The sequence below is a fragment of the Callospermophilus lateralis genome, unplaced genomic scaffold (assembly GCF_048772815.1).
Source record: "Callospermophilus lateralis isolate mCalLat2 unplaced genomic scaffold, mCalLat2.hap1 Scaffold_143, whole genome shotgun sequence".
Taxonomy (NCBI): domain Eukaryota; kingdom Metazoa; phylum Chordata; class Mammalia; order Rodentia; family Sciuridae; genus Callospermophilus; species Callospermophilus lateralis.
In genome coordinates this window covers 727160-754183 of record NW_027512573.1, presented here as the reverse complement: position 1 = coordinate 754183, position 27024 = coordinate 727160, and the positions used below count along the sequence as shown (strand labels likewise).

The 27024-nt window shown below is 47.1% G+C and overlaps 1 pseudogene; it reads left to right on the top strand.

The window, feature by feature from the left end:
- LOC143387888 (E3 ubiquitin-protein ligase RNF213-like) overlaps positions 1-26291 on the top strand; it is a 43318-nt pseudogene extending 17027 nt beyond the window's left edge.
- Positions 26292-27024: the final 733 nt, after the last annotated feature.

Genomic DNA, 27024 nt, shown 5'->3' with positions numbered 1-27024 from the left:
CATATGGAGGCATGTGGGCAGGAGCAGATGATCCAGGCTCCTGTCCTCCTAACATTGCCTGTCCTGAGCAGACATGGTATGTGGACAGATGTCTACCTGGGCTTGGAGACTTGTTAGAATGCTGCCTTCAAGTGCTTTAACAAAATCCTGCTTCTTTTTTTTTTTTTTTTTGGACTGGGGATTAACCCAGGAGCATTCAACCACTGAGCCACATCCCCAGCCCTTTTCTTCTTTATTTTTTTATTTAAAGACAGGATCTTGCTGAATTGCTTAGGGCCTCACTAAGTTGCTGAGGCTGGCTTTGAACTCGTGATCCTCCTGCCTTGGCCTCCTGAGCAGCTGGGACCACAGGTGCCCCCATACCTGACTGTTGCTCTCTTATCTGCAGGATATCCCTGTGGTGTTTACTTGTCCCTGTGGCTGTCACTTAACATGTGGATTTTGCAGGTCTGGCGGCGGCTGGTGGAAATAAACTTTTCTGTGGAACATGGCTAGAAGGAGTCACTGCTGGGGGACATGGAAGGGAGGCTCAAGCAGGTACCAGACATCAGGACACATTAGCATGGTGATGTATAAGCCCAGATCACTGGCAGCACCCAGGGCTATGAGCAGTGCACAGTGTGTGCAGGCCCTGGAATCTACGCCAGCTTTGTATTTCTGTTTCTGATCAGGACTTTGCAGTTTGACCACAGAATGTGATATTCCTGAGAAGAGCTGGGGAATGGGATTGTTCGGTCACTGGGGCCCTAGACATATGTGTCCTCAAGCCCTCCATATACAGGTGCTCCAAGGGACCTGCTGGTGGCAGGGTCCTTATTAAACACAGTGACATGGAGAAAACACACACAAAAAAATGCCCTTCATTTTGAATGAAGCCCTGTAACCAAGGAAAACTGATTTATCTCTGAGTGTTTTATATGGACCTGGTCAAATGGACATTTTAGCAAAACGGAAGCAAGGAAAAATGGCTCATTTTTCAAAATTTGCATGTTTTTGCAAGCTGCTTTTCTGGCTGCTTTTTTTGCAGCATGGGAAGAGTCTAACTTGGTTTCATCTATGCTCCTCTGTGAAGGGCAGAGAGGACATGCTTAGTGTAAGGCAGGGAGGAGGGGAGTCAGAACAACCAGGTGTTCAGACCCCCACCTGCCTCTGTGTTTGCAGGAGAGGCCCCTTTCCCAGATCTCTGCCTTTTGCAGCCCTCAGTGGGATGCCGCTGGCTTCAAAGGCAGTGTGGCCAGGAGCTTTGAGAAGTGTGTCATCAAAGCTGTGAGCTCTGCCTGCCAGGTGACCAATCTCTTCTTGAGAAACATGCTTGGGTTCATAGCTGCTTGCTGACATGGCTAGCTCCAGGCCCTAAGTGCCTGCCAGTTCCAAGGCCTGTGCTGACCAGGATTGGGTCCTTGGTGCCCCCTCTCTGGCTTGGGCCTCATGCTGTGATCCAGTGTTCTCTACCCACTCCTTGACATGCAATTTGGCTTCCTTCTATAGAGGCACCACACACCCTGTGTAACCACAGCGGTGTTACAAGCCTTGGTGCAGATGATCTGGTGGGCTGGGCCTCCATCTGCCCATTGTGATCCTTGCTGCTGTTTTGTTTATGACCTGTTCAATATTGCCCAGTAGATATGCAGGAAAATACTCCAAAGGTTGACAAGACATCTAGGGAGGCTTATGAAGTTCAATAGACTCCATCCTTGTTGGGGTAGAGCACTTGCCTGGCATGTGCAGAGCCCTGGGTTCTATTCCCAACAAAAGGGGGAAATGTTTCTATTGGTTCACTAAGCTTTTTTTCTGCAAAGTGGGAAGATGTTCTGCCCCAGTGCATGTCAAGGGTAGTCCCTATACAGTACCCACGAGGCTCCAAGGGTCCTGCTCTATTTCCTAGTGGACAGTTCATACTCTGTACAGACCTCAGCTTCATTACTGGCCAGTAGATTCCTGAGAATTAGAGGTCCCTTCTTCCAGGGAAACAGGCTCTCATCTTTTTATATAACTAATACTTTCTAAGGCTTTCATTCATTTTTTGCTCAGTGCTTTAATAACATGGTAGCCACATGTCCTGTCACTCATTCCTGGAAGCCACGCTTGGGGGAATGGTGTGTTTCAGGTGTGGGTGCTATCACCACAGTCTACCTGACAACATTCTCATCAGCTCAGAAAGAAAACAGCCCTTTATCTGCTGTGTCTGCCCTCCACCATGCTGGCCCCAGGCCCCTCCCTAGCAGCACCTAATCTCCCTTCCTCCTCCACAGACTACTCAGGCATCTCGGAATGAAATCACACAGGCTGTGGCCTTGGGTGCCTGGCTTCTTTTGAGTGTGTGTTCAAGGCCATCCATTCTGGAGCATCTGTCAGTACTTTGTCCCTTTTCATGGCTACATGTTGCTCATCATATGGATGCAGTGTGCTTTTATGTTCCACTTGTCTTCTGGTGGACATCCGGGCTTTCCCTGACTGATGGCTGTTATCAGTCTGCTGCTGTGATCCTCCACACATGGGTTTGTGTGGATGTGCTGTTCACACTCTCTACACCTGTGGTGGAGTGGCTGGATCACTTGGTACCTGTGAGATTTGAAGGACTGTGTGGCCCATTCCCACAGTGGCTGGACCATTTCCGTGTCAGCTGCCAGCCTTGGAGGGTCCTGACTTCTCCAAACCCCCACAGCCTGTGCTCTCAGACCTGAGACTGAACAGTCTTAGGTATGGGATAGTTTCTCAGGTGACTCTGGTGGCTATGACCTTGGGCACCTTTTCCTATGTTTATTGGTTATTTCTGCTTTCTATGTCTTTGGAAAAATGTCTGTTTAGATCTTTGGCCCATTTTGTTCATTTGGGCTCTACGTCCTTCCTTGATTGTGGCTTATGAGAGTTCTTTGGATAATCAGATGCAAATCTCTGGTCAGATATGTAATCTACCAGTATTTTCTCCTGTCCTCTGGATTTTTTTCACTCTTGGTGATTTCTTTAGAAGCACAGAGGTTTTTAACTTTTTTTTTCTCTCTCTCCTTTTGTGGTAGTAGGTATTGAAACCAGGGATGCTCTACCACTGAACTATTTCCCTAATCCTTTTTAAAAAAAAAAAAAAATTTTTGAGACACAGTCTCACAAAGTTGTCCAGGTTGACCTCAAACTTGCAATCTTCCTGCCTCAGCTTCCTGAGTAGTTGAGATTACAGGTGTGCCCCACCACTTCTGGGAAGGTTTTTACTTTTAGTGAAATCCAATGTTTCTATTTTTTTCTTTGTTGTTAATACTTTTGACATAAAAAAATCTTGTACTAAATCCTGGGTCATGAAGTTTTACCTGTGTCTTCCTCTAAAAGGTTTTTGTTTTGTTTTGTTTTGGGCACTGGGTATTAAAACTAGGATCATATGCCAAACAAGTGCTCTATCAGAGAGAGACCCCTTCTGAAAGCTCTAGAGTGCTAGCTCTTAACATTAGTCCCCTGTTCTCCATGGTAGGAGGTAGGAGTCCAGGTACATTCTCTTGCATATGGAGATCCAGCTGTCCCAGGCCATTTGAGGAAGGCACTATACTTCACCCCTAGAGTGATCTTGGCACTCTTGTCAAAAGTCAGTTGACGCAGTCCTGAGGGTTCACCTCACATCCATCCGTATCTCCACTGCCATTTCTTTCCAGTAGGTCATAAAATCAAGAAGCATGAGTTCTCCTGATTTTTTCTCCTCTTTTGGCATTGTTTGCTCTTCTGGATCTCTTGGGATTCCATATGTATTTTAGAATCAGTTTGTCAATTTCTACAAGGAAAACATCTGGGATTGTGACAGGGTTGGCTTTGGATCTATAGGTTAGTTTTGGGAGTGTTGACCTCTTAACAATGTCACATCTCATGGTCTCTGAACCTGGAATGTCTTCCCATTTATTTTGGTTTTTAATTATTTTCAACAATGGTTTGCAGTTTTTATTTATTTTTTCTTTTTTATTGATTTATTTTTATTTGGTACATTATAGTTGTACATAAAAGTGGAATTCATTGTGATATATTCAGATATGCACAGGACAGAGTTTGATTAATTTCATGTTGTTGTTCTTTCCCTTTCCCAACCTTCCTACTCTCCCCTCTCATTCCTTTTCTTCTAATATTCTTCTATTTTTAAAAAGATCCACCCTTTTAATTTCTTATTTTTCTCTTATTTCATTTTATAATTAGGTTAAAATTACAAAACTAAATCACTATGACAGCTTTAGAATGGCCACAAATTCTTTGCAACTCTTTTCACTAAGAAGAGGAATTGCTTTCCCCAACCCTTGAATCTGGATTGACATTAACACTTTGGTTTGACTGAATGAGGAGGAAATGTCTGTGAATTCCAAACATAGGCCTCCAGAGACCTTATGAACAGACCAAAAAAGAAGATAAGAAACCATGTGGAGATCCCTAAATTGGGAGATGTTGCACAGAAGGAGATAAACTATACATCACTCAAATTGCCTTTTATTTAGTTTGGCACAAGACTGTGATCTTCCATCAGAAAAAATATTTAGCATACTTATATACATAGACATATACAAACATGGTCTATACAGATCTATGACATAAATATGCAGATATATGTCACCAAATAAAATATTCCTCCAAATGTAAGGCCATTTTCAAAATTCTTGCTACTCTTTTTTGCATCATGTACTGAGAGAATTTCACTTATGTTTCCAATTCTGTTCTCTTGAGTGAGTTAACTGAAAGGTTTGCAGTTTTTAAATGTAAGGTTTGCATTTCTTTTGTGAAGTTTACTCCTAAGTGCTTTATTCCTTTGCTATTGTAACAAATTATTTTCTCAATTCTGTTGTTGGATTGTTCATCATTAGCATATGAACGTAGGGCTGTACCTCGTCTTTGTGTCCTGCAACTTTGCAGGCTTGTTTGATGACTCTAGTGGGGCATGCATGGGAGAGTGTGTCTTCTTTGAGTTTTCTATATAGATGACTGTGTTATCTTCCTACGAGGACAGTACTTCCTTTTCAATCCCAATACCTTTTTTTTTTTTCATTTTTCCACTTAATTACCCTGGATAGCAACTCTGGGACTGTGAAAGTGGTGAAATTGGCCATCCTGTGTTGTTCTTGGAGTTTTGTCTGACACTTATTCTGTGTGTATTAAAATGGCTATTATTTTGTTCTACTGGAAGGATGTGTTAACATTTTTTGGATGTATGTGGTACTGGGGATTAAACCCATGTGTGCTTTACCTCTTTATCCCAGCCCTTTGTATTTTTCATTTTGAGACAGAGCTCAGTAAGTTGTTGAATCAGGTCTCCAACCTGTGATCCTCCTGCCTCAGCCTCACAAGTTGCTGGGATTAAAGGCATGTGCCACCACACCCAGCTTATTAACTGATTTTTTTATTTTAAAACATTCTTTTATACCTGGGATAAATCTGCTTCATAACTTTTTATGTGTGGCTAGTTAATGATTTTTCTGTTCTTTCATGTCAAAAAAGTATCTGTTGTTAGTTTACCCTGTGTTTTTTTCTGACTACTGAACATTTTTTTTTTTGTAAAATTGTGAACCCAAAGAAGAAATGCATTTTGTTTTTTAGTGAAGCATCAGAAGGAGAATTGGATTGTCTATGGTGCTTGAGGGTAGTCTTTATGAGAATCACAGCTCAGAATATAAAATACATGATATAGTAAAGTTTTCCTCATCTTGTTTTTGGTATTTTTAATGACAGGCAAGTCTAAGAGAAATGCAGCTGTTGGCAGTGAGCTGAGATGGGGTATGACTTGGGGTTGTGGGGGTGTGTTCATGCATGTGCAAGCATCTTCAAATCTCTGGCACCTCACATAAGAAGCCAGACCACAAGGAAACGGAATCACTCTAGGAAATTTTGAGCATTTTATGTTTTTTCTTTCTTTTCTTTTTGCAGTACTGGGGATGAAATCCAGGGAATCCAATAGGCTAAGCTCCCCCTTTACCAGGGCATATCCCAAGCCTCTTTTCTGTTTTTTTTTTTTTTTTTTTGTTATTTTTTGAGGCACTATAAAACTAGCTTCAGTAGATTTCTGAAATTCTATTGGGTACTAACTTGTGTCATTAAAAAACAAATCAGTAAAATCTTCTAAAGTCCTCTCCTTTCAATTTATTTTCTTTTAGTCTCAGACCAGTGTCCTAGAGGGAGTCTCTTGTCATGATTTGCAGAAATTTGGCAGCCTTATGTCTGCTGTGATCACCAAGTCCTGGCCCAGGAACAACAGAGAGGCTGTGGAAGGCCTGGATGAGATTCTTGAACACCTGCTCACAGGGCCAGATGTGAAACAGCTCTTCAAGTTGTACAGTGCGTATACGGCTGGTTGGGGTTGCTGTCCTTCCTCAGGCAGCAGAACAGGGCAAGATACTTGACCTGATCCTCAGCCTGCATGTGCTGAGATTTGGTAAAGGCAGGACGGACCGAGATGCCCAGGCAGGTGCTAGGCATCTCATGTAATTAAGAATACTAACAGCAGAGCCAGAGTCTGCTGAATGCTTCCTGGACATGTGCTTCTGGGGAAACACACTTGAAGCAGCCCCTCTGAAAGTCCTCAAGCCCCTTGATTTCCAGATGAGAGAATAGAAGTGTCCAGGACACGTTGCTTACCCAGGGTGTTGAAGACTTACTGTCTCCAAGATAACAAATGATTAGAAATCAAGTCCAAGCCCAGCTTGCCTCCCTGTGAAGCTCACATTTTGAGACCAATATTGATAACTAACAAAACATGAAGTGACTCTTCAGCCATCATCTTTCCAAGTGTCATGCATTACCCTGGAAATGATGGTGCAGGTTTATGTGTAAATTGCTAGATTCAGATCCTGTAGTGGGAAAGCACTGGGCATGGCAATAAAAACCCAGGGCCAATGATTGTCTCAGCCAAACCAACTGCTCTGTTCTACACCAGGACATAGGCAGGAGTAGTGTGTGGTCCTGAAGGTGGCTGCTGTGTGCACGGGCCATAGTAGCCTGCTGGGAAAGAGTACACTGTATTACACTCTGCATACTTGGCAGCACGCAGTTAAGGCTCCTCCTTGTCTTTTCCTGGTTCATGGCTCTGTTCCTTTTATCACTGAGCAAAGCCCCCTTGTCTGGATGTTCTTGGGTTGGTCAGTTCTCCCACTGAAGGCCATCTCAGCTGCACTGTGTGTGTGTGTGTGTATGTGTGTGTGGGTGTGTGTGATGCTGGGGATGAACCAGGGTCTCGTGCTTGTTAGCCTAGCACACTACCACCAATATACACCCCAGCCGCCTGCTACTTTTGTTTTTAATGGTAAAGATAAACTTGGTCTTCTTATAATACTATACAAGAGCCTCATATTATTGTGAGATAAATAATCTGGCAGTTAAAATAGTCATGTTTTAAAATGTTGCCCTCTAGTTGCTCCAAAAGCTCATGTTCCAGGTTTTGATTCTGGAGACAGGATAGGCAGAGCATGAAGCTGCAGCATGGATCTGCCTTTTTCCTGGGTGCTGTGCAGATGCTTCCCTGCACCCATGGAGTGGCCTCTGATGTGAGCTTGTCCTGTTGCAGTTTATTTCTGTACTACTGCAGGGTTTCTCAGGACAGGTGAATTTCAAAAGATATCATGTGTAGTCCAAGAACTATGTTCACTATAATGTGGGCTCAGACCTTCAACCCTGAGCACTGTGGTTCTCCTGGCTGATTCTGTCCATTGGAAGGGTCTCCTCCTTCCAGTCAGGACATGCACTAGGGTAAAACTTTAACCTCACAGGTACAGGTATAGCTGAGTGGGGCATCAGCACATCTGGAAACACCACTGACTGCTGCAGGCACCCTGTGGGCGTGCGGCTGGTGTGAGGTTCTAGCTGCAAAGAGGTGAGAGGGGCAGGGACTCACCGCTCTCCTTACCTGATTAGGAACGGAGGAGAAGCTGTTAGCCAACATCACAGAGGACGCCAAGAGGTTGATGGCTGCTGCCAGCTCTGTCTTCATGAAGGTTGCTGGTGACATCCTGGATGGGTCCATATTTGTCAGACGTTTGGAGCTAATACTGAAGCACAAAAGTCAGTTTCTGGACCTGTGGCAGTTACGAGAGCTGTGGCAAGGCTGGTAAGAAGACTGTGTTCACATGTGTGCTGGCTGTCCTCCTCTATGCCACCAAGTGGAGGCCTTCTTAGTCCTTCTGGTGGTGACTGTGGGGCACTCCCAGAGAGAGAAAGGGATGCAGTGAAATTTGTTTCTTTTGGCTGACATTGTCATTGTTTTCCAGAGACAGAAAGTTCTTCATTCCAAGAGAAAAATTGTGACATGGAAGAGACACTGAACTGGAGGATGGATGAAGTCGTGTTTCTGAAGAGAGAGAAGAGACAGGTGGACAGCCTCCTGAGGCTGTGTGGGAAGGTGAAGCACCTCATCCAAGGTACTGCTCCCGCAGTCACGCTGGACACCCTTGAGAGCTGTCACAGGGACCAAGCAGGCCACAAATAGTGGGGCCTTATTTTTCAGGGAGAAGCTTTTAAAAAACATTCTTGACCCAGTTTTCAATGTGTTTGCGTGGGGAAACACCTTCCCCTTGTACATTCTTGTTTGTGTGCCTCCACACCCATTGATGTCCCTGATTTCCCAGTGTCAGTGTCCTATGCTGGCTTCCCAAGGAGGGGAGGTGTAGATCTTTCTCCAGTCTGTGCCCTGAACATGAGGCTCCTTGCTGCTCTGTCACTCCCAGTGGTGTCCTGAGTTACTGGTACCTTCTTCAGGGTAGGGCCTTCGCCATGGTGTGAACATAGGATTCACAGGCGAGCCGTGTGGTGGACCATGGCCACTCCATGGTTCTGGCACAAAGTTTCTGTAGCTGGTGGAATTGCATTTCGTGCCTTGGTACTTTCTTTTTCCCATTTTCATTGTGTTTATTTCAAATTCAACCCAAAACTGTACCAGCTATCTGAGTGGATGTCTCTGAAGCATCTTCCAGGACAGACGGCTTATTTTCCCTAGCCAGGAGGTGGCCCTCAATCTTCCCTTGTCTCCCAGGTTTCCTTGGCTCTGGCCTGTGCTTGACTCCTGTTTGACAGAGAGTGGCATCTAATGCTTGCTGGGACAGGGACATAGGAGGCCAGATACAGAACTGTGCCCCTGCTGTAGGTTGATCATTGGTCCAGGGGCAGAGTTTCCTTCAGAGTGCTGCCTTAGTGCTGCATTGGGACATCAGATGCAGCCTCACTACTGATTCTCTGTATGGAGCTTGTTGTCCTTCTCTGGATGCTCTTGAGAGCTGTGTGACCCTGGTGTTCTGAGGTTGACATTAATCTGTGCCTGGCCTTGGGTCTCTTTTCCATCTCTAGTATGGGGCACTGACAGGTCTCAGCCTGAGATTTAGTCTTAGAGCTCTAGGGCATTCTCCTAAATTGGTTCATTGTGCTTTGTCCTCTTAGTCCTTAGATTGAATAATCCCTGTCCTCTCGAGCTGCCCAAGACAGGTGTGTGTTTAGAAGTAGCCTCCAGGCCTGAGAGCCCTGTAGGTGGTCCTTCCTGCCCCTTGCCAGGTAGAGAGAAGCCCCTATCTGCCTCCATGGTGGAGGTGGACTCTCACCAACTGCTTCTTAAACAGACTTGGAACCAATTCCAGTTCCCTCTCTGCCTCTCCCAGTCTAGGGTGCTAGGCCTAGCTGAGCTTATGTCTGCTGTGGCCTCAGGTTCTGTATTCTCAGGCCCCAAGTGTCTTTTGCCACTGGTGTGGCTGTCTTTCCACTTCCCAGCTTGTGTTGCTATCAATCTCCTTTTCTACTCTCCTCGTTCCTGCTGATTCTGATCTTTCAAAAGTGATTTCTAATCTGTCACTGGAGTGGGATTTGGGGGTGGGGGATAAATGTGTGTTTCCAACTGTTCCCTCCATACAAGAGCTTACAGTCTATTTTTAATTATTAAAACTGATAAGCAAGCTCAAGGCAAGATGGAGGGGAGGAGGGATAAATTCTTTTTTTTTTTTAAAGAGAGAGTGAGAGAGGAGAGAGAGAGAGAAAGAGAGAGAGAGAGAGAGAGAGAATTTTTTTAATATTTATTTTTTGGTTATCGGCGGACACAACATCTTTGTTTGTACGTGGTGCTGAGAATCGAACCCGGGCCGCACGCATGCCAGGCGAACGTGCTACCACTTGAGCCACATCCCCAGCCCCAAGGGATGAATTCTTACTGAAACAAAAATCCCAGCAATGATACTCGCTTAAAGAAATAGTTTTCTTAAATAAATGATTAGAAATTCCAGGAAAGTAAATAAGATGACTAGCAGTTTAACTTCCATGTTTCCTTACGGTGTCCCAAGTGGATTTTGGAGAGATTGAAGCAAGACACTCAGAAGATCTGAACCACAAAAGACTGAATGAAGCCATGAGGGTGAGCCAGCCGGCATCCTCAGCCTGCAAGCAGATGATGCACTACAACCTGGACTGTGAGGTCCAGGAAATGGCTGCAAGGATTGACTCGCTGATGGACAGCCACATCTTCCAGATCTTCTGGGAAGAAGCTGCAGAGTCATTAAGCCATCCTCAGGGAGAATCTGAAAGGCAACCCCATGCACTTACAAAGGCCTATGAGTACTTGTACTCGCCTTGTTACCAAAAGTTCATGAAATTGTATCAGGATCTGAAGTCAGGAGAGGTCACCATTGGAGAAATCAATGTCATCTTCGAGGACTTTGTAGATAAATACAATGACCTGACTTTAGACCTCCAGATCATATGTAAAGTAGACCCCCAGGCCCAGAGGGGCTAGATCTTGGAGCATGTTGAACAGATCAAGAAGTACCATAGCCTGCACCAAGGAATCAGCTCGGCCAAGGTCATCTTGCAAGTCAAAAACAATTTTGGATTGACCGGTGACTTCAGTGTTATTTACACTTTAATAAATTTTGGAAGTTATTTGCTGGGGACCCTGGGAGGTAGGGGCCTACTTCAGACTCCTTGGAAGCCCCAGGGCTTCTGGGAAGGTCAGTATGGCAGCACCCTTCAAGGGCTCTCATCTGGGCTGCACTAAGCCTGGAATATTCCAAGCCCTGGAATTTTCACCTTTGCTTGAGACAGTGTGATTGTTCCTTAGCTAGTAAATTTTTTTGAGTTTATATGAAAACCCAAAATTCAGGATAGAGAAACCATCCCTTTTCTAAAGGAATCTCATCTCTTTAGGTTGTAAAAGCACAAAAGGAAATATTTTGTCAGCTGTCCAGGTACCTCTCCCTAGTTCTGGTGGAAATGCCAAATGGTACCTAGTTCCTGTTGTAACTCAGGCCTGAGTCTCTTCTTCCTATTTCTTAGCCTCAAGTTTCTAAGACACGTGTAGCCCATTTTTCAGTAGAGACAGGTGTGATAATGCTTAAAATTTAGCACAGAGTATGGAAGTGTCCATACCTAAACTTGAACCCTTCAGTACATCTGTGAGTAACTCCTGAAACAGAGAAGCCAACGGCATGGACCTGGCAGGGCTATTGTGAGGAGCAGGTTTCAAAGTCCAAGTAAGCTTCCCCATAGGACCTTGGGTACCAGTGACAGTAGCTACTGCTGCCCAGCAAGGAGGGCTGTGGAGGTCATGCTATCCTTGGTGCAAGAGTGTGTCATGCTGTTGCTGTAGCAGCTGCTGGTCCAGGCATGTGGAGGCGGGGCAGGCATGGGTAGTCTCTGGTGCAGCCCACAGCAGAGCTTCATCTTGCAGATTGAAGACTTTGAGGCCACCCTCCTTGAGACACTGGACCAGATCAGCCCGCAGCATATCTGGGCTAAGAAGCTGCTGCAGGACATCAGTGAGCCCTGCTGCCAGTGTCTAGAGGAGCTGGCCCTGCAGAAGGAGCTGGTCAGCTGGCTGCAAAAGGCCCTGGGAGGTATGGTGGGGGACTTGACTTCAGTTGTTTGCCAAGTGGGGTTCCTGAGCTTGAGGGCTCTCTGACTCATTCCTGTGTGTGCTTTAAGTGGGGGACAGTGTCTGCTTCCAGGCCCACAGTGGAGTCTTCATCAGGACGGCTTTTCAGGGTTCTGGTTAAAACTGTTTGCTTTGCTGCTCTCTCCATCTGTGTTCGTAAGCATCTGGATTTCCTTTGCTCCTTCTAACTCATTCTGCCAGAGGCCTAGGTAAGCTCTCGCAGGCAGGGGGGCATTGCTGCTCTAAGATTGTAGAAAATGTGCATTTCTCTTCCATCCTAGCACTAGGCAGCCTGCATGGTTGTGTGGACTAGATAGAGGCAGGGGAGGAGAGGTAAGAAAGAAAGTTCAAGGAGGTGGAGCAGGGGCAGAGGCCTAGAAGACCACCTCCTGCTGCCACTAAGGCTGTGCTGCCTCCAGCTCTCATCCAGAGCCATGCTTCTTACACCTTGTACTCCTGAGTCTGCTTTGACGTACATTCTTTGATTAGTAATTAACCCTGGGAGAATTATCTCAGTTTTTTAAATAAGTAATTGTCCACATATTATCAACCAACTGTATCTGAATTGTTTAAGTGATGATGTTTGTGGATTAAAGGAAATAAGTTACACACAAGCCTAGAACAGTGCCTGAGACATTGTTTGGTAAAGGTTAGATGTTGGTCAGTGGTGTCATCATATGCTGCAAAAGAAAAGGTGCCCTGGTGTCCTAACTGAAGGCAGGAAGTATCATACATCCTAGGTGTTTACTTAGTGTCTATTGATGGCCTCACAAAGGATTGTGCTCCAGGTGAGAGTTGTGCAGAATCCTGGAGTGGTCCTGTGCTGACCTGTTCTTTGCCCCAGGCATCACGGAGCTCCAGGTGTTTGTGGACCTGGCCTCCATCTCAGCTGGAGAGAGTGACATTGACGTGGACCGGGTGGCCTGCTTCCATGATGCTGTGCAGGGCTATGCATCCCTGCTGTATAAGCTGGACAAGAAGGCAGGCTTCAGAGAGTTCATGGAACAGTTGAGAGAACTCTGGAAGGCTCTGCAAAATGACCCCCATCTGCCCCATAAATTGGTGAGTCTTGTTCCTGGTTCCAAGGCATGGAGGTCTTGCAGCCCTGGGGAGCAGCTGTGCTTTGAGGGCACATGGGCATGGAGGCATGTAGGCAGCCATTCAAATTGATGTTTAAAACCAGCTTTTCTTCACATATGGAAATGCTTTCTTTGTCTTGGGTTGGAACGGAGCTACAGAACTGCATGTCAAGAGCAGTCTCCACCCTACAGGACAAGTGTGGAAAGAGCATGGTAGGAAGTGTGCAAAAGGGTGTGCAGCAGTTTTCTCTGAATGGTAGTAATTGTTCTTTTGTTTGGTAACTTTTGAGTATTTTTCACAATTAATATTGATTTTTTTATCAGAAAAAAAACACTTAAGTAAACTGCCTATACGAGCATCTGAGTAAACGTACACTCATAACTCGCCCAACGAGAAGAGATTTCCAGAAGCCTGCATCAGCCTTGGGACAGTCCTGTGTGTGGTTGGAGAGTGGGGAGATGGACAGAGAGAGCAGTTTGCAGTTTAGTTTTTCTGCTAGAAGCTGACGTTCTGTTGCAGTTTTTCAAGTTCTTCGGGTCATGCTCAGGGACCATGGCAGGACATTAAGATTTTAGGGCTCTCTGAGGAGAGAGGGCCTTTGTTCTGGGAACCTAACAGGATGGTGGCATTCCACTTGGGAGTGTGGCCTGTGGCCATCCACCCAATCATCCATAAGTGCAGGCCACATGCACTCCAAGTGTCAGCTAGGAACCAGCCACCAGCACAGCCATACTGAGTGGCCAGGGTCCTTGGGGACCAGGCAGGGTCCTGAGGGACCAGTCAGAGGCACCTGAGACAGCCTCAGGCACTGGATGAGCAGCTACACCCAGAGCCCTGGAGGAGAGTGGCTGGAATTTGCCCAGCAAGGGCAGAGGCAGGAGGAGGACAGGGAGGAAGACAGTCATTCGAACCCTGGCCCATGTTCTCTGCTTTTGTTCCAACAGCGAGATTCTGCCAGGAACTTGGAGTGGCTGAAGACAGTGAAGGAAAGCCATGGATCCATTGAGCTCTCGTCCCTGTCCCTGGCCACAGCAATCAACAGCAGAGGCATCTATGAGATCAGGGCACCCACAGGTGTCCAGAAGGTGAGCCCTCCCAGATTCCAGGTGCACTGTTGGTGCACGCACTGGCCTGCTGCAGAGTCAGGGTTTCAGCCACCAGAAAATGGCCTCTAAACATGTTGTACCTCCCAGATCTCCCCAGATGCCATCCTGAGCCTGATCCTCCCTGGGGGTCACAGTGAACTGGAGCCAGAGCGCTCTTACACTTTGGAAGAGCTGAAGGATCTTTTAAACAAGCTGATGCTGATGTCTGGCAAGAAAGACCACTAGAGTATGGAAGTAGAGAGGTTTTCTGAGGTGAGCAGGTGCCCTGTTGCCTCAGGCTGGGCATGCTCACTGCCCTGCTTCCTGCAAAGGGGAAGGGGCAGGGGTTGGCCTCCTGTGGACAGAGTGGCTCCAGAGAGTGGAGCTTGTGGGTCTGCAGGGTGCACCTTGCCTGGAGCCACATCTGAGGTGGGACAGGCCCTGGAGGCATCAGCTCCTCCTTAAGAACATCAGAAGGTTCTGTCACCATTGGTGGTTAATCAGCTGCATTTAGCAGGAGGTGACCAAGTAGATAGATCTTAAGAAGAAGCACAAATATCTTTGTTTACTCTGTAAATTGGTAAAGTCAAACACCTCAAGATTTTAATGGGCGCAGGTCTGCTTACCTTGCAGGCACAGGCGGGGGCTCTGCTCTGCCCCTCCTCCAATTGGGGTGACATGTCTACCACGCAGGTGGGCCTCTGAGAAATGCAAATCAAAACCACCCTAATATACAATCTCACTCCAGTAAGATTGGCAACCTTTATGAAGTCAAACAACAACAAGTGCTGGCGAGGATGTGAGGAAAAGGGTACACTTGTACATTGCTGGTGGGACTGCAAATTGGTGCGGCCAATTTGGAAAGCAGTATGGAGATTTCTTGGAAAGCTGGGAATGGAACCACCATTTGACCCAGTTATTCCCCTTCTCGGTCTATTCCCTAAAGACCTAAAAAGAGCATACTACAGGGACACTGCTACATCCATGATCATAGCAGCACAATTCACAATAGCAAGACTGTGCAGCCAACCTACATGCCCTTCAATAGACGAATGGTTAAAAAAAATATGGCATTTATACACAATGGAGTATTACTCTGCATTAAAAAATGACAAAAATCATAGAATTTGCAGGGAAATGGATGGCATTAGAGCAGATTATGCTAAGTGAAGCTAGCCAATCCCTAAAAAACAAATGACAAATGTATTCTTTGATATAAGGAGAGTGACCAAGAACAGAGTAGGGAGGAAGAACATGAGAAGAAGATTAACATTAAACAGGGATGAGAGGTGGGAGGGAAAGGGAGAGAGATGGGAAACTGCATGGAAATGGAAGGAGACCCTCAGGGTTATACAAAATTACATACAAGAGGAAGTGAGGGGTAAGGGAAAAAAACAAGGGGGAGAAATGAATTACAGTAGATGGGGTAGAGAGAGAAGAGGGGAGGGGAGGGGAGAGGAGGGGGGAATAGCAGAGGATAGGAAAGGCAGTAGAATACAACAGACACTAGTATGGCAATATGTAAATCAGTGGATGTGTAACCAATGTGATTCTGCAATCTGTATATGGGGCAAAAATGGGAGTTCATAACCCACTTGAATCAAAGTGTGAAATATGATATATCAAGAACTATGTAATGTTTTGAAAAACAAACAATAAAAAATTTTAAAAAAAGAAAGCTGATGGAAATAAAGTATCTGAGATTTTTCCCCTTGATTTTTTCAGATTACAAAAATAAAAAGTGGTTGCAAGACAAGTTTGTCATACTTGCTTTGCTCTCAGAAAATAAAAAAAAAAAATATTCTAATGGGCACTATTCTTCAAAACTAAAGTAATCAAGCCAGGTGTGGTGGAACATGCCTGTAACACCAGTGACTCAGAAGGGAGTCAGGAAGATTGCAAGTTAGAGGCCAGCCTCAGCAACCTAGTGAGATTCTGTCTTAAAATAAAAGGGCTGGGGACATAGGTCAATGGTAGAAAACCCTGAGTTCAATCCCTAGTACCAAACAAACAAAACAAAACCCCCAAAACCCTGAAATAATTGTTGACACAGGTTGTTGGTTTTTGTAAATCTCTCTCTCTCTCTCTCTCTCTCTCTCTCTCTATATATATATATATATATATATATATATATATATATATATATATATATCCTGTTATAGGTTCTTTCCTTACAGTTTATTTGTACTTCACAATTGACATTTTTTCCTCCAGTGCAGCCATAGAGCCAGGTCCTGGCACATACTAGGCAAGTGCTCTACCACTGAGCACAGTCCAGCCCACAGTCAGCATTCTTATCTGCCACCTGATCTCTTCCTGAAGGTGGCTTCCCTCTCCCTAGGCTTTTTGTGTTTCCCAGTGACCATGTGGGAGGAGTGAACCCAAGCCCCTTGACTTAGAACCTGTGTGTGTCTAAATTGGCACGTCCTTCTTCACTAGCTCACTGTGACATCTGCCTCATGCCCCTGTTTTTCGCAGTTATTCTGCCATGTGCAGCGGCTCATGCAAGCCTTCCTGAACCTGTACTCTGCGGGAAACATGCTGTTCTGGACCTGGACTGCCAAGGTCTACTGCTGCCCCAGGAATGGCATCTCCATCTGCATGGAATTCCACTTGGAGTTAGTAAGCCAGTTGACAGAGAGTGGGGATGTCACCTGGCTCCTGGAAGCCCTCTGCAGGCAGATGGAGCACTTCCTGGAAGACTGGAAGGAGCTGGTGAGCAGAAAGCGCAGGGAGCGTCTACCTCAATTCTACATGGCCGAGCAGCTGGTCCTCCTGAGTACTGAGCTTAGGAAACAGTCCCAGCGAAGCTGCCCTCATGATGCTATCCTTCATCAAAGACAACTGCACCCCAGCTGACATCTTAAGGGCCACCGAGGGGTTCATTGAGGCCCCCAGACACCACGTGAGGACAGTGATGGAAAAATTACCTCCATTGCAATCCACTGAGATCACCATGGAACAGTCCCTGGAGTGCATGAGTGTCTTTCTGCCTGGCTGCCTGGACATGGAGGCCCTAGGCCATTGTCTGGCTTGCCTGGCCAGGATGAGTGGGCCTCCTGTGGAACGGTCACTCCCCTTGGGCCTGCAGGCTGGCCAACCCAACCTGGTCTTATTTGGCCACTCTGAGGTGTTGTTGGCTACCTTGGCCATCTACATGCAGGCCCCAGGCCAGCCCCTGCCCCCCTTCAATGAGGTGCTACTCTGTACCCCGGGGACCACATTTGAGGAGGTGGCCCTGTTTCTGCACCGATGCCTGGCCCCGGTTTCCCAGGGGCACAAGGTCTACAGCCTGCTGTTAGCGGATCAGCTGTGCTATGAGGTGGCCTGCCAGGCAGAGGCCCTCTTCCGCAGCCTGTGCACACAGTATCCCCAGGAGGACTACCAGCTGGTGCTGGTCTGTGAAGCAGCAAGGGAATGCTGCTACCTGCCCTCAGCCTTCAGCCAGCACAAAGTCCACCTCATCCCCCAGGAGCCACCCCATGCCATCTGGAATTATTTGGCATGTCACTACCAAGTCACAGCACAGACCCTGTCCGCAGCAGCTGTGTTCAGAGACGGATGTGTGGGGGGATCGTGGCCTTGGAGAGAGCAAGAGTTGGTAATGAGAGTACTGGGGTGGGCAGGCAGTCTCTGAGGGCTTCCCAATGACCCCTGCCTCTGCAGCAGTGGGCACCTCAAATGACACCTCTCTGCAGGTGGGAAAGTGAGTCTCAGGAGGGTCTGACTCCCTGCAGTCAGTGCTTCCTCTAGAAGGGGCCCCCTTTCCACCCAGGTTGCCATTCCTTGGAGCCCAGCTCCTCCTTGGATGGACTTCTCTTCAGGTCACTTTTTTCTTGTGTAAACCCTTGACCTTTTCTGGGTCCCATTAGTGTGAGCAGAGGAGGCACAGCTGCTCTGGCTTCAGGAAAAGAGTGCTTCGCACCCTCCCTTCAGTCACTGACATGTGTCCTTGGAAAGAAGTGGTGACTTCCATTCTGTTGATTTCATCCCATGAGCATCATTGTGCCCTGTCAGGACAAAACCTGCCCTCCCCTACCCACCCAGGACCTGCCTCTGCTTTTACATTATTACGCTTCCACTGCTGTCATCATGGAGGATGCCAAGATGCTGAGTGGGTGACAGCTGGAGACTCTGGCTTCATGATGGAGTTGTGCTCTAATCTGATATTCCCTTACATCACTTTTGAATTTTACACAGAGAAGTAACTGTTTTTATTATTTTGAAGCTGGATTTGCCCCAGGGGTGCCTTACCACTGAGCCACATTCCCAACCTTTTTTATTTTTTATTTTGAGACATGGTCTCAATAAGTTGTTTAGGGCCTCAGTAAATTGCTGACGCTGGTCTGGAACTTTCAATCCTCTTGCCACAGCCTCCAAAGTAGGTGGGATTACACGCATGTGCCACTGCTCTTGCCTGAGACATAATTTCTAATCTCTCTGGATTCTCTTCCTCTTGGTCCATGGGCTTGGGATCTCATTTCCTTATTTTAACATTACAGGGAAATCTCTCTATGTGAAGAGATTGCATGAAAAACTGAAAAAGAAGTTAAACAGTGAAAAGGTCCCTTCAAAGATTGTTCGGTTGACTGACACTCGGGTGGATGAGGGCCGCATCCTGGGCTCCCTCCTGTCTTTCTGGGATTCTCAGTATGGGAAAAAGCCCATGATATTCCACTTTGATGTGACTGCTTCAGTAAGTTCCTATATGGCAACCAAATGGCCACAACAGAAGGTGTAATTCCAAGGGCCCTGTGTGAAGAGGCCCTTCTTTCTACACCTACCTGTGGTCAGTACCCTTCTCTCAAGGAACAAGACAGGAGGGTCCTGGGGGTTGGGAGAGATGGTTGGCAATTGTGTATTTTTAAACCCATGCTTCTCTGTCTTTAGGTACAGACTGGAACTTGGGTCTTTCTTTTCAAACTCCTCATTTTACAATACCTAATGGATACAAGTGGGAAAATGTGGCTTTGGAACCTGTGCCATTTATATATCATTGAAATTACAGAAAGAAATTTAGTGCAGTCAAGGAGGTCTTCAAAGCAGGAATGCACAAGGGCATTTGCAGGTGGTCATGGTACACTTTTGATTCTGTGGCCTGTGGCTTGGAGTGACACATCTTAGTTGTTTCCCACTTTTGCCTTAGAGGAGCAGCATGTACAGTGTCAAGGGAAATGCATGATTGGACTTAGAATTCAATGATGTCTGGAATGAGAATGCTCTTGTGTTGAGTGACAGCATCTTGGATTTGTCTGGATCTTTCAGATTGGTGCTGTGTGTCTGGGTTGAGTCCCAGCCATGCTGAGTGTGGGACATTTCTCTGTTGACAGACACTGTCTCTTATGTTCACTGCCAGTGAACTTGGCAGGGACACTTCATGCATAGAAACCCATTAGCTGGTTGGAGTTCTATTGTCACACACCTTGTGTGCTTAATGGAGAGATGGAGCCGCAGGATTGGAAATGGCTTCCTGGTTCATAATACAGCTGACATAGTTGAGCTTTTGTAGTACCCTAAAGTGCAGATGCCAGCCTCTGTGAACAATAGACTGCAGAAAGTCACATGCATTCAAGTGATTTTTTTTTCATAAAGGCCCATACAGGGTATACTACTTGGAAGATGTCTGCCAGGAAATCAAGTTCTAACTTCTACTTATGTCTCTCCTTTGCAGACTCCACATGTCCCCCAGTTCAGTTTTCTTGATATCTTCCCCAAAGTCACCTGCAGACCTCCCAGTGAAGTGATAGCCACAGAGCTGAGCCCTGAGAGGAGCATCATAGAGCCTGGAATGGATGAGAGAGAGTTCCAAAGTGCCACTTTCCAAAGACCTTTCCAATATTTAAAACGATTCCATCAAAAAGAAAACCTAGACACACTACACTATCAAGAAGTCTCTGTTGAAGGTACCCCAGGGGAATGCATCCAGCACCTACTCATATACTGCGGGGTCATCAACCCCTCCTGGTCAGAACTCTGGAATTTTGCTTGATTCCTCAACTCTCAGCTCAAGGACTGTGAGGCCTCTCCATTCTGCAATTCAGGATGTACTGAAGATGCACTACGGGACTTCAAGAACTTTTTGGTCACCTTCATGATCTTCATGGCAAGAGACTTTGCCACACCAACACTTCATACCTCTGACCAGAGCCCTGGGAAGCACACGGTCACCACGGATGGTGAAGATGAAGAAGAGCTCGCCCCTTTCACTCTCCGGAGGAGGTGGGAGTCAGAGCCTCACCCATATGTGTTCTTCAATGGTGACCACGAGACCATGACATTCATTGGCTTCCATCTCCGGCCCAATGAGAATGGAAGCATTGACGCCATCAACCATCTCAATGAGAAGATAATCAAGAAAGATGTCATGACAGAAGAACTGTACAGAGGGCTGTTGCTTCAAGGTGTGCCCTTCAGTGTTGACTTTGATAACCTTCCCAGACATGAGAAAATCTTGAGACTCTGCCAGCCACTAGGAATTTCTTGGGCCCTGGACCCTGATGAAACATATGAGCTTACAACAGACAACATGCTCAAGATTCTGGCCATTGAGATGCGGTTCTGCTGTGGGATCCCAGTTATCATCATGGGAGAAACAGGCTGTGAGAAAACCAGGCTCATTAAATTCCTTAGTGATCTGCGGCATTGTGGTGCCCAGGCTGAGACCATGAAGTTGGTCAAGGTTCATGGAGGAACAACTGCAGCCATGATCCACTCCAAAGTCTTGGAGGCTGAGAAAACTGCCTTATATAATAAAAACCAACACCAGTTGGACACTATCTTGTTCTTTGATGAAGCCAACACAACAGAAGCCACAAGCTGTATTAAGGAAGTCTTGTGTGACCAGACCGTGGATGGCCAGCCACTGGAGGAGGGCTCAGGCTTGCACATCATAGCTGCCTGCAACCCTTACAGGAAGCACTCTCAGGAGACCGTCTGCCGTTTGGAGTCAGCTGATTTGGGGTACAGGGTGGGTCAGTGCAGAGGAGACAGCAGACAGGCTGGGCTCCATTCCCCTCAGGCAGCTGGTATACCATGTCCATGCCCTGCCCCTGAGCCTGATTCCACTGGTGTGGGACTTTGGGCAACAGAATGACACTGCTGAAAAACTCTACATCCAGCAGATTGTGCAGAGACTGGTGGATCACGTCAGGATCAACAAGGAGGAGATTCGTGTGATCACGGAAGTGCTCTCTGCCTCTCAGAGGTTCATGAGGAACACTAAAACTGAGTGCAGTTTCGTCAGCCTCCGCGATGTGGAGCGCTGTGTGAAGGTGTTCACATGGTTTCATGGCCGCAGCGAGATGCTGTTGGTGAAGCTGAACACCTTTCTCTGTGAGACCAGTGTCAGCAAAAATAACTTCAGGAGAGACCCCGTCCTCTGGTCCCTGGTGATGGCTGTGGGTGTCTGTTACCACGCCTCCCTAAAGGAGAAGGAGTCCTACAGCAGAGCCATTTGCAGGTATTTTCCAGAACCATATGACCACAGCGGGGTCATCCTGGACAAGATCACACACGCACAGGATCTTTTCCTGAGTGGGGTGCCTCTGAGGAAAACCATAGCCAGGAACTTGACTCTGAAGGAGAACGTCTTCATGATGATCATCTGCATTGAGCTGAAGATACCCCTCTTCCTGGTGGGAAAGCCCAGAACCTCCAAATCTCTTGCCAAGACCATAGTGGCAGATGCCATGCAGGGCCAGGCCACACACTCCACTCTCTTCCGCAGCCTAAAGCAGGTCCACCTGGTGTCATTCCAGTGTAGCCCCCACTGCACCCCACAGGGCATCATAGACACCTTCAAGCAGTGTGCTCGCTTCCAGCAGGGGAAAGACCTGCAGCAGTACGTGTCTGTGGTTGTGTTGGATGAGGTCGGCTTGGCAGAAGATTCCCCCAAAATGCCCCTGAAGGCTCTGCACCCACTGCTGGAATATGGGTGCATTGAAGATGATCCTGCCCCCCCACCAAAAAGTCGGCTTCATCGGTATTTCCATCTGGGCCCTCGACCCTGCCAAGATGAACCGGGGCATCTTTGTGTCCCGCGGCAGCCCCAGTGAGAAGGAGCTCATAGAGAGTGCCAGAGGGATCTGCTCTTCAGACAGCCTGGTGCAGGACAGGGTCCGAGGGTACTTCGCTCCTTTTGCCAAGGCCTATGAAACAGTGTGCAGCAGGCAGAACAAGGAATTCTTCGGGCTTCGTGACTACTATAGCCTCATCAAGATGGTCTTCGCCACCGCCAGAGCATCTAACAAGAAGCCTTCTCCACAGGATATTGCACAGGCAGTCCTTCAGAACTTCAGTTGCAAAGATGACATCCCTGCTTTGGACATCTTCATGGCCAGTTTACCTGAGGTCAGGTACGTAACAGAGCTCAGGACCCTGGAACTCATCAAGCAGAACATTTTCAGGGATATGAAGACGGCAGCAGTGGGGGAGTAGAAGGAGCTGAATCCCGCTACTTGCTTGTGCTGACCAAAAACTATATGGCCCTGCAGATCCTGCAGCAGTTATTCTTCAGTGAGGACCAGCAGCCCGAGATCATCTTTGGTTCCAGTTTTCCCCTGGACCAGGAGTACACCCAGATCTGCAAAAACATCAACCGGGTGAAGATCTGCATGGAGACCGGCAAGATGCTGGTGCTGCTGAACCTGCAGCACCTCTATGAGAGCCTGTACGATGCACTCAACCAGTAGTACGTCTACCTCGGGGGCCAGAAGTATGTGGACCTCGGACTCGGCACCCATCACGTCAAGTGTCGGGTCCACTCTGACTTCCACCTGATTGTCATCGAGGAGAAAAATGTGGTGTATGAGCAGTTCCCCGTGCCCCTTATTAACCAGCTGGAGAAGCACTACCTGGACCTCAGCTCAGTGCTGCAGGGGTGGCAGAAGAGCATCGTGCAGGAGCTCATGCAGTGGGCAGAGCAGTTTGCTGACATGAAGGCCCATCAGTTCCTGGCTGGGCACAAGTACAGCCCTGCTGACATCTTCATCGGCTACCACTCTGACGCCTGTGCCTCTGTGGTGCTGCAGGCTATGGAGAGGCAGGGCCCCAGGGACCTGACACAGGAGCTATATCACAGAGTATCTGGGGAGGCCAAGCTGATCCTGCTAGACTGTGCCACACCAGATGCTGTGGTGCGGCTGAGCACCTCCATGCTGGGCTCATTTGCTGCACAGACACTGTCTCAGGAATACTGGAACAAGCAGCAGCATCACTCCTTTGCAGATTTCCTCCAGGCCCAACATCACAATGCAGACTCAGAGTGCCATGCCATCTTTACAGAGGTGACTGCCCCCACAGTCTTTCCCTTTCCTCTTTTACCCAGGAGCCAGGAGGTCTCCACTCTGTTTAAGGCACCATTCAGTCTGGGAAATGGATGTGTCCCCTTCATGTTAGGATCAAGGAGGATAAGTTCAGTTAGGCTTCTCTTGCCTGTTTATGAGCAGAGCTCTGTTCTGAGAGTAGAACTGGGCATAACGTTCACTTCCTCAGAGTGCCAGCAGACCCCAGGTGTAAGTGATTGGCCTACTTGTCATGCTTGTAGTGTAACAGTAATTGACTCTGATGCCTCCCAAGCTGGTGCCCTTAGTGTTATAAGTGAAAGCTGTGCAGCCAGGTGGGGGCATGGTTCATAGGTGGTGTTAGTAGAAAAGAACCTGGCTGGTTGCAAACTTCACACACCAGCTGAGCTCTTTATTCAGGAATGAAGTTTCATGTAGGAATGGGGTGATGCCTCTGATGGATCCACTCTGCTGAAGGAAAATAAGCCATCATCCAAAGGGGAAGTTTGCACTTGTATAGGTTATACTGAGAGGTAACCTAATTATTACAGAGTGTGTCTAATGGAGGGTCTGGGGTCAGCGGTCAGAGGACCAGATGGAGGGTCTAGTGTCATGGTCAGTATTCATCTCTTTCCCTCCACGGTCTCATTGTACTATCACTGAGAAAGGACTTATTTGGGGAAGGGTAAATGCTTTGGCTTCTTCCCAGAGACTGCCAGTCTAGGCTTGGATGGGTATTTCCTCCCAAGGGCTGGTCTTGTCATCAGCAAAGATTCTTCCAGGGGAAGGATCAATGCTATCAATGTATGGCTTTCTTTTTTATTCCCTTCTCCCAGGCTGCACTATTTTGGTGTTTTTAATTTTCCATATCCAACAGCCAGTTCTCCTTAAGAGAGGCAACTTGGGCTGGTCATGAGGGCTTCCTGGGCAGGCATCAAAGGCAGAGGGCTCCGTGGGGCACAGATATTGAGTCTGAATCTGCATCTGTGCAGGAAACCAGGAAGGGACTGCTGACAGTGCATGAAGTTCAGGCTTCATGAGTGCTGGGTCATGGGAATAGGATAGGTGGAGAGACACGGGGAGGGCCTTGCAGCCTTAAGCTTGGTCTTGCTTGTGCAGAGAGGAGCTATGAAGGAAAGTGTACATGGTGGATACACCCCACTGCCCAGGTGATGGGAAAACAGTGGCACAAGAGACTGACATTGAGAGGATATACCAGTCAGGAGGCTGCTGTCATGGTGCAAACTGCAAATGGTTAGCAGACAGCATGGCTGGGCTAATCACTGACTCCATGGAAGGGAGGCAGAGGAAGAGGACAGCCTTCCTGAACTCATTGCAGCTTTGTGCAGTCACCATGAGAATCCAGGGAGGAGCAATGGGTTTGGGAGCCAGTGGTGACATCTGTTTGGGATAGGTTTGGATGTCTGCTGTGTAAGTTGGATGTAGGAATTGGAAGCTTGTCAGTAATGACAGGGTCAGAGAAAGGGTCTGGAGCCAGGTGCAATAATACATCCCCATGATCTCAGTGGCTTGGGAGACTGAGGCAGGAGGATCTCAAGTTCAAAGCCAGCCTCAGCAACTTGTAGAGGCCCTTAGCAAGATCCTGTCTCAAAATAAAAAAAAAGGACTAAGGATGTCACTCAGTGATTAAACACCCTTGCATTCAATCCCTGGGGCCAAAAAAAAAAAAAAAGAAGAAGAAGAAGAAGAAGAAGAGTTCTGAAGAGCTGAGGTCCTATGTGCCTAAAACGACTGGGTTTGCACTGTGGAGTATGGTCCATAGCAGAGAATTGAGAACTACTGAGGGGAGGGAGCATTGCCAGTGGCTAACTCCATCTGATAGCAGGAAGCCAGATTACAAGAAGAAATGGCATTGTGCTAGTCCTAAAGGATCAGAAGGCTCTCAGGTAGGGAAAAAAGCAGAAAGAGAAATATTGGCATCTCAGAAGGAGACCAAGGCAGCTTTGGGTCAGGGCAAGTCTTCTCTCTGACATCTGTTGACCCTGAGGTTCTGTTTGCCTCGGCCACTCTTTGTATGTAAAAGCTGCTCTGGGTTGGGCTTCTTTATGTCTGAGTGCCCACTGGCCCTGAGTTCTGACCAGTTCTCTGCGCCCTTGCTTGAATCTGGCTGATGGCTTGTGTGCCCATGTTGCAGGTCACCACCTTCTCCAGACTGCTGACGAACTGTGACTGCAAAGCTCTAGGGGCAGAGGTGAAGGGCTTGGCCCCTAAGCCTGTGATCCTGTCACTGCAGCAGTTTGACACTGAGTACTCATTCCTCAAGGAAGTCCGATGAGGTGCCCTGCCTGCCCATCACCCTTGGCCCCTGCCCTGGGAACATGGTATCGCATGCCAGGGTGTGGTAACCACTTGTAATAAACTCTGAATACTATGGAGGCTCATTGCTCAGCCTCCTCGTATGCCCCTCTGGCCCCAGTTTTAAGAGAGCTGTGTCCGTCTGTCTCCTGAGTACTGTGTGGCCCTTTTCTTCTCCAGTGGAATGCATCCTCAGCATGTGGAGGGAGACCCCACCTGGATGCTGGGTTCTGCATGGCCTGTGTTTCCCTTCACTTTGTGGACTGTTATGATCCATGTTTTTTGTTGTTGTTGTTTTTGTTTTTGTTTTTGTTTTTTTGCTTGTGCTGGGAATTGAACCCAGGGCTGCTCTACCACTGAGCCACATCCCCAGCCCTAATTTTTATTATTATTAATTCTGAGATAGGGTCTCACTGTGTTGCTGAGGCTAGCCTAGAATTGATGACCCTCCTACCTTAGCCTCCTGAGCTGTAGCTGCAAATGTTTTAGGACAGAGGACTCACTTGGGTGATTCTCTTTTTCTTTCAGAAGTAGCTTAATGAAGACAGATGTAAAATCCTCATTGTCCAGATAGATTTTGATGATGGCGCTCATAGTGCTCAGCTCATTGCATCAGCTAAGTATGTTCTCAGTAGTTTTCTAGAAAAACATAGGAAGCCAAAATCTCCCAGGACATCCTGAAGAATTTTTTCCATGAAAACAGTGTGGAAATAAGAATGACTCTCCCTCCCAGCTCCTGACATGGGCTAGAGAAGCTAGAGAGTAAAGGATGAAGGAAAAGGCCAGTAATGGCACAGAAATTGTGGAATGAAAGATGCGTCAATAATGCAATTTTGTAGTGTTTAGGAGGATGTGTTAAAGCTGCATTTGCAGTCATTTGCAGTCCTTTTTTGATCATTTTGATTTTGAATCGCATAATTAAAATTAAAGTTCAGTATGGGATGTAGCTTGGTGGTACAGCACTTGCCTAGCATGTCTGAGGCCCTACATTTGATCCCCAGCACTGCCTAAAAAGAAAGAAAAGAACTTATCATAAGTTTAAGGGCAGTAAGACTATATAAATAAATTAATATTTATTGAACATTTTTGTGTTGTCCATAAATCTGAAAATTTTAGAATTAGCTATGTTCTGTTAACTCATGTAATTAAGAGCGACATCTGCTCCTTTAAAGCACTGGGAGCCTTAGGATAAGTTAAGACCCAGCCAGATGCTATGGGCAGGTGGTCTGCAGCCACTGGGTGTGCAAGGCACACTGTACCACACAACATTGTCTTGAAATTGGAAGGCCAGCAAGCCCCACCCTCTGAATACGGGGCTGCTGAGAAGGACAGAGTAGTGACCTAGAGACATAAAAGTGAAATCACAGAAAAGGAAAACAGGAAGCAACCAGCTTCACAGGGAAAATCTTTTGCT